Raw genomic sequence first — 7,333 nt, forward strand, 5'->3', positions numbered from 1 at the left:
GAAGTGAGAAAAAATATCAAGAAAGCTCGACGACATCGATTGGATCTAATCACTACTAGAAAAATAGCTTTTACTGATACTTGTCTTGTGACACTTTTCTAAAAAGTATCAGTAATTATACATATTTGGATTATTTTCCGTGTTTAACAAACAAGTGTCACTAATTATTAATTCTATGGTGTTTGTAGATTAAACATCAGAGATCGTCGACACTAAGGTATCAGAAACAACAACAAAAAAATCTATTTTTGTTTTAGTTGCGACTCGAACCTAAGACCCAAAACTAAAGTGCTTTATGTTCAACCAACAAACCACCAGGCCAAATTCATAAATTAGTTTGTGTTGAACATGTTGAAATTATCAAATTAAATTAATATAGAAAACAACAATATAAAAGGAAAAGCAAAAAACCCTAAATCAACATAAACATAAAATTCCCTAACTCCTAAATCCATGGCCAGCCGCCTCATCTCTCTGGCGATATCCTTCTTCTTCTTCATACCTCTAAAAATTCTCTTCTTCGAGCCCTAAAATTCAAGGGTCCATGCCATAAGAAATCCTAACACCACTGCTCAAATTCTAAGACCCATACCATACGAAACCCTAACGATCTACATTATGCAAAACATCCACCATGCCGCTATGCCACAAGCTCACAAGACCCGCTTTACATCTCCACATTTTGCTCATTCGTATATGCCATTTGCTTAGGCTTTAAACTTTTATCAATGATCGTTAGCGAGGTAATTTTTCACCCTTCACCCGTTTTGATTTTCTGGTTGGTTAGCGTAGCTTTCCAATTTTGTTGTGTGTTGCCTTGAAAGAAAACGGGAGAAGAAGATGCTTGGTGTTGTTTCCACTAAAAGAAAACGGGATGAGAAGCTTGGTGTTTCCACTAATGATGGTGATCAATCTTGTCAAAATTTGACTTCTAAAAGAAGTCATATTGCAGAAGATACTACTAGAAATCATGTTGCAGAAAAAGAAGATTTGGTTTCTAATAGGACTCGGGTTGCAGAAAATATTGTTTTGGCCTCTGAAGTTCAAGCAACAGACCATTCGATTTCTGATTCTGGAGATCATGTTGCAGAAAATATTGTCGACAATTCTGTTGAGGCAGAAACTCGACAACTTGCAAAATTCAATCCACAGGGTGATGGCTATAATGGGCTGAATGAAGCCTCTGTCTTGGCACTGCAGTCACCAGTTTATCCAGAACAGGAATCGTCATATTCTAATGGTTCTAGTTGCGGTAATAGTTTATTGAATTCTGAATTTGACAGTGAACAGGTAGATGACCAGTTCAATTCACAGAGGGATTTTCAGAATAAAGACTCTCCTAATGAATCTGGGCAGACCACTTCTGACTTCCTCTCATCAAAGTTAGATGAAGGAGTTTACTTGGAGGATGGCAGTGACATGGACTCTAAAACCTTCATTGCATAGGTGACGATATTCTTTCAGTATTAATAGTACTTCAGTAGCATCCAATTTTGTGTCTGATTAACTTGTGCTTATTTTAGGCTTGAAACATGTTTTGTTCATCTCTTGATTAATATCCTACTGTTCAATTTCAATTTGGATTTTGTATGCATATTACGTGTGTGCTTCTTATGGCTTTACTGTATGCTTTTAGTTTGTCTCTTGTGTAAGAAAAATGTCTTTTACTGCTTACAACGATTATAAAATGATGGTACTCTTTCCGGCATTGCTGATTGCTTTTGCTGTTCATTATTTTTATTTTTACTTTTTTCTCTTCCTCAACAATAGGACAGAAACATTCTGGAAACATTTAATGGAGCAAATCAGGCATCTACCCTCCAATTCGTCAAAAACATTAATATTGAAGGAACATTGTTCCAAAGGTACATAGTTTTCATTGCTCTTTAATTGATTTTTATGTTGTTACAATTAATGATGCTAGGAGCCTCTTCACATCTAACTTTCTCAGCATGCTTACCATTTTTTGATTTTCAAACACTTTGACTCAATATTGATAATGAAGCTGTACACAAGATCCAAAAGTTTCTGGATAGTCTTGTCATGAGTAAGAAAAAGATTCCATGCCGTCTTTAACATTTTTTGCAGCTTAATCCAGATTGTTTTATTTTCTTCTTGCTATTAAGCTTCCAGAATGACACGATTTCGCAACGTGATACTTGTGCACATTTTACAGATTTCCCCGGAGCTCCTTAAGAAGTTGAGTACGGATTGCCTGGTTATGCAAAACCACCATGTAAGAAAATTGTGCTTCACGTACGGTTAACTTGCTTTGCATTTGTGTACCTAGATTCAATTTCTTAAAAATGTGTTAAGCTTTATGTTCTAAAACAACCATCTTTTTATTGTTAGATTCAATTCTCTGTTTTAATTTCCTTCATCTTCTGTAATAATGCTAGTCACTCATGAATATCTAGCTCAATGAAAGTGTTGGGTCTAATAAGCGAGCTTTTTTGGAAATCCTGCTTTGTCGTGAGCCTCTTTGATTCATGGAAGAATTCCATTTATATGGACTTCTTGTACAATTGATTCCTTAGATCAGTGCACTTCAATTTTGGGAGACAATGGACTCTAAAAATGTTTAGATTTATTAAATTATTATGGATGATTGAGTAAATAATTTGGTTGATCTGAAATTTTATGTGTTGTACCATTACAACAGTATGGCATTTCACCTGAAAGAATGCAAGCAAACCAGGAGCTAGCTAAGTTTTTTAAGATCTTGACAACAAGCGTGGATGAATATAATAAGGTACAAAAGTAAATATTCCTTTGTTGAATTTATTTTATATATAAACACAGACTCAGGATATATGCCTGAATGCTTGATATTTTAATGGCAATTTATCCAGTGTTATCAATTCTAACTTCTGTTATTAATCATTATCAGGTCTATATCTCGACAGTGCAAGCTTATAACTATCCTGTGACCGCCTTCCAATGACATCCAGAGGTATTAACTTCAATGCTCTTAACAGTGATTTTAGCTGCACCCCATTTACAAAATTGATAAGCTTAATATGGCAGACTGATCTGGTTAATCAAACCTTTTGAGCGACATTTGTGTGCTAAACTCTAGATGTGTGTGACCAAATATGCTGCAGAAAAATGCTTTTGAATGGGGACCAAAAGCAATTCCACACACAGAGGACGCCATTCGGGTGACTCAACAAGCTGCAAACTTTTTTATAAGGTCAGTTCTTATTACCTGCATGATTGTTTATGTTACGAATTTCATTGTTAAGCAAGTGCTGGAATTTCATTGATAGTTTATTTTCTTTTCTTAATGACATATTTTATTAATATATATGAAGGAAAAATAGAAATAAATAATAATATATTGTCATTCGCTTTGGTTATTTAATAATCTTGTCTTGTTAACAAATATCATTAACATACTTACATATATGGACAATTGAATATGCAAACGAATTTATAGTAAATTACATTAATAGTTGTGTTCATAAACTGATTAGGAACACCGTGTGGTTAATAATGGGGTTATCTCTTCAGTAAAAGAAATTCAAATTAGGCCTCTACTTTTGAATGTACTCAAACAGTAAAATAATTAAAAAGACTGAGGCTAATAATATCAAACTCTACATTTTTTTTGGGGGGTGATTATGGACTATGGTGTTTGCTGGATCAAAAGCTTTTTTTTTTCAAAGATCAGAGAAGTACTTGCTCGTTTGATCAAATTCAACCGGCCATTTATCAACATCAATACTTAAAAAGAAGGAAAAAAAAATTTTTGTCTCTGTATTGCTTGTTAATTTATTTTGCAACTGTTGGAATTTGGCAACCAATTTCTTTTCCTTTTTCTTTTATTTGTTTGCAGATATGATTAATATGTTTAAAGTGTTTCTTCTTCAACTTATATCCCTAACCCATCAAATTCATCGAATGAAGAAGCTGTCCGTGAATGAAGAAGCTGTCTGTGATAATGCATGATCGCAGTACTTATGTTCATGGAGTGAAAAATAATAATCCTTCTAAATTTAGCTTTTAGATTTGGTAAATTTAGCCCTTAAATTCAGCTACGAGTAGAAGGAATTTGATTGGATAATAGCAGTTAAGATTATTCAATTATAAGAATAAGATGTCTTGTAATCAGACGTCTTTGTCTATTGAAGTATTTGGATTGTGTAATATATATTGATAATATTTAAATGTTATGAAAGGTTTTGATATATAAATTGATTTTTGTTCTTATTTCTCACAGCCTTTTAATTCTATCAACAAATCAATGGGCAACATGTCATTTTATATAATAATTTTTTTAAATAATAAATAAAGTAGTGATACTATAGTAACAGTAGTCACAAATACTAATATAGTATTGTAATATTTTGATACCATGGTGTTATTATTTTAGTGATACTATAGTAATAGTAATCACTGACACCACTTACAAGTGTCACTATTTTTCTGACTCCCAGATTACTGACACAATTAATAAGTGTCAGTAAAAGTAATTTCTGACACTATTCTAAAGTCAGTAAAGACCATTTTTCTAGTAGTGTGTTATTAAGGAAGCTCACTTGAAGCAAAACTTGGAAAAGAAAAGATCAAACGAGGAGAGTGACGATGAGGAAATGTAGTCAATTTTTTTTTTTTAATGTATTGGCTGTGCGAATGATTTTTTCTACCCAGTTCTTTCAGTAGCCATTACCTCAATGCAAGGATTAATGACGATATCATCAGTAGTCCCTTCTAAGCAAATTTTGGAAGCCTTCAACCTCAAAACCTAACATAAAAAATTAATTTGAAGGTCATATTATGATTACAGAATAATCTGGATAAGACCAATTGGTCTGTTACAAGGAAACTCTTTGTTGTATGACTGTACAGAAAGAAGCACTATTCTCTTTTATCTCCTACCATAACGCTCTACCATTCACCAAACAAGATCTTCGAACACACACAAGGTAAACTTCATCTTGTACCAAAAACCATGAGCCAAACTATTCGAAACTAATAAAACTCTATCAATTCTCCCTTTCTCCCTTAATCTCTCAAAGATGACCTAAAAACCTCATAGATAAATTATATCATACATTCAGTTTCCCACAATAGTCAAATTATAGCCAACACAAAAACAAAATCAATCAAATATTATAAGCACCCCGGTATTAATGTTCAAATATATCAACTATGTAAGGAAGTGCTTTTGACACCATTAAAAGCACTAATAAAAGAAAAAACAATTAAGCGCTTGATCGAGAAACACTTAATACTGAAGTGCTTCCAGACGAAGCAATCAATATGTATTTTTAAAAAAGTGGTGGAATTTATAAAATATATATTTGAGATGGTTATTAATATCTAGTTAGTAGCTATATTGACTAAAATTCACAAACTCTAATTTGCTCAAATTCGTGATTTATTAAGTATATATGTTTGCACCTGAAAATTGTTATTCAAATGAATATGATTAATACATTATTAAGTTCAACATATACATCGACTGAAACATATATTCTACAATGTACTCCATCTTGTGATAAGTGAAAATTAACATACCAATTGTTGGGTTAAACTCAGGGTATATATTTCTATTATTAGACTAAAAAGAAAGAGCAAAAATAGATCTGGCAAAATGATTAATGATGTGTTTGGTACATGCAGAGTAATTAGCAATCAACATTCAGCAAATGTCATGCATTTTGGAAATAAAACTCCCACACTGCCACAAAGTCCAGTAATTGAAAAAAAAAAAAATCACGAGGAAGAAACTACAAGTTTACTTTTAAAAAAAAGAGAGAAAAAGAAAAAACTAGCTTTACTCTGTCTCTGCTAGACTATATATAGGACATAATTGTCTAAAAGATATGGGTTTTGCTAAAAATAAATTAAGGGCCTACTTCTTTGCTCAAAAAATGTGGGATTAGGGAAGAAGTCGCTACTTTAACTTATTCAAATTTATGTTATTTTACTTGTTTAAATGATCTAAGATCACACCAATTTCGTCAATATTTGCAGGTATTAATTGAAAAGTGGGTTTTATTTCTTTAGTTAAGAACAATGATCTGGTCAATCATGTCATACATCACATTCAATACAAGTTGTCTTTTATTTCGTATTTTTAGGTTTTACAAATATAAATGCCAAGCAATTCAATGGATTTGAACACAATCTTCATTTGGTATTACGGTTGTCCATCTAGTTAGAACTAATTCCTTGATCGTTAGTTTTCCTGATTCTCATGCCATCTAATGACAATTTTTTACTAATGTAATAGTATGTATGTTTTACTTTTGCATTGAACTGGTTTTATAAAATAATTCAATAATTATCTAAGTAACTTGCGCTAAGCTCAAAGTTTTCATCTTTCTCCCTCAAAGTTTTCCAAAGAAAAAAAACCACAACCAAAACAGATGCACATTATCCAAAATTACAAAAATGCTACTTAAAGGAAAAAAGGTAAAAAAGTCTTACATGCAAAAACTCAAGCTAGTCTCATAATTTCTCAAGGGCAGTCCAAATCGCATTCAAACTCTTAGTCTCTTGAATCGCCGTTACTGAGTCCTTACCGTCGAGTCGAAACCCCTTCACTGACACAAACTCGGCTTGGTCTCCTCAGTGACGTTGTTGTAGAGCTTTTTCTTATCGGATTAAAAACTTTGGCAGTCGATTAGGAAGCGGTGGTCGACTGCTGTGGCTTTTATCTTTCTCTTTCGCAATAGGTTAACCAGGGATTGCATTTTGTCTTTTATAATTTTTCTTTTTTTAAAAGACAAATCCCTTTTCTTATATAGATATTTTAAATCGGTTAAATTTTACTTTAAAATTATTTAACCAGTTAACTATAATTTAATTAAATCTTTTTATTATATTAATTATTATAGATCATTAATCTAATATAACTATTCACATCTATTACGGTAAAATTATGGTATTATAGAATTTTCCAATAAAAAATCTTATAATGAATTGTTATAAGAGTCTAGTATTTACACTTATCAAATGGAGATAGTAAAAATTTGAGAAATGGTTAACAATTAAAAAGAGGAATATGATAAAAAAATTAATGTAGAAAAGCAAAGTATCTTTAGAATCCTATCCAATTATGTGGCATTTACATCACATGCCCATTTTCCAAGCAAGGATTTCCTGCTTCCTTGACCAGCACTAGATAATCTTCAGATCCACAGCTATTATCCAATTGATAAAAGATTGCAGTAACTGTTACCACGTCTCTAACTACAATAAAGTCTTCCAAATCAAATTCCACATTTAAAACACCCTTTAACAGCAGTGGTCAACTTTTCTTTTTTATCTTTAGCTCATCCCTTTTTCATTTTCTTACAAAACAATCAAACCCTTAACCACC

At 32.1% G+C, this 7,333-nt stretch overlaps 1 long non-coding RNA gene and 1 pseudogene across 1 annotated transcript; both read left to right on the forward strand.

The window, feature by feature from the left end:
* The first annotated feature begins 728 nt into the window (after positions 1-728).
* On the forward strand, positions 729-1,757 carry LOC112099907 (annotated as a pseudogene).
* A 119-nt stretch (positions 1,758-1,876) lies between these two features.
* Positions 1,877-4,196, forward strand: LOC18046162. Its single transcript, XR_002906668.1, has 5 exons — positions 1,877-2,236; positions 2,663-2,752; positions 2,891-2,953; positions 3,105-3,193; positions 3,839-4,196. It is a non-coding gene; the product is annotated as an uncharacterized LOC18046162 (long non-coding RNA).
* Positions 4,197-7,333: the final 3,137 nt, after the last annotated feature.

The sequence above is a fragment of the Citrus clementina genome, unplaced genomic scaffold (genome assembly GCF_000493195.1).
Source record: "Citrus clementina cultivar Clemenules unplaced genomic scaffold, Citrus_clementina_v1.0 scaffold_3, whole genome shotgun sequence".
NCBI classification, from domain to species: Eukaryota; Viridiplantae; Streptophyta; class Magnoliopsida; order Sapindales; family Rutaceae; genus Citrus; species Citrus x clementina.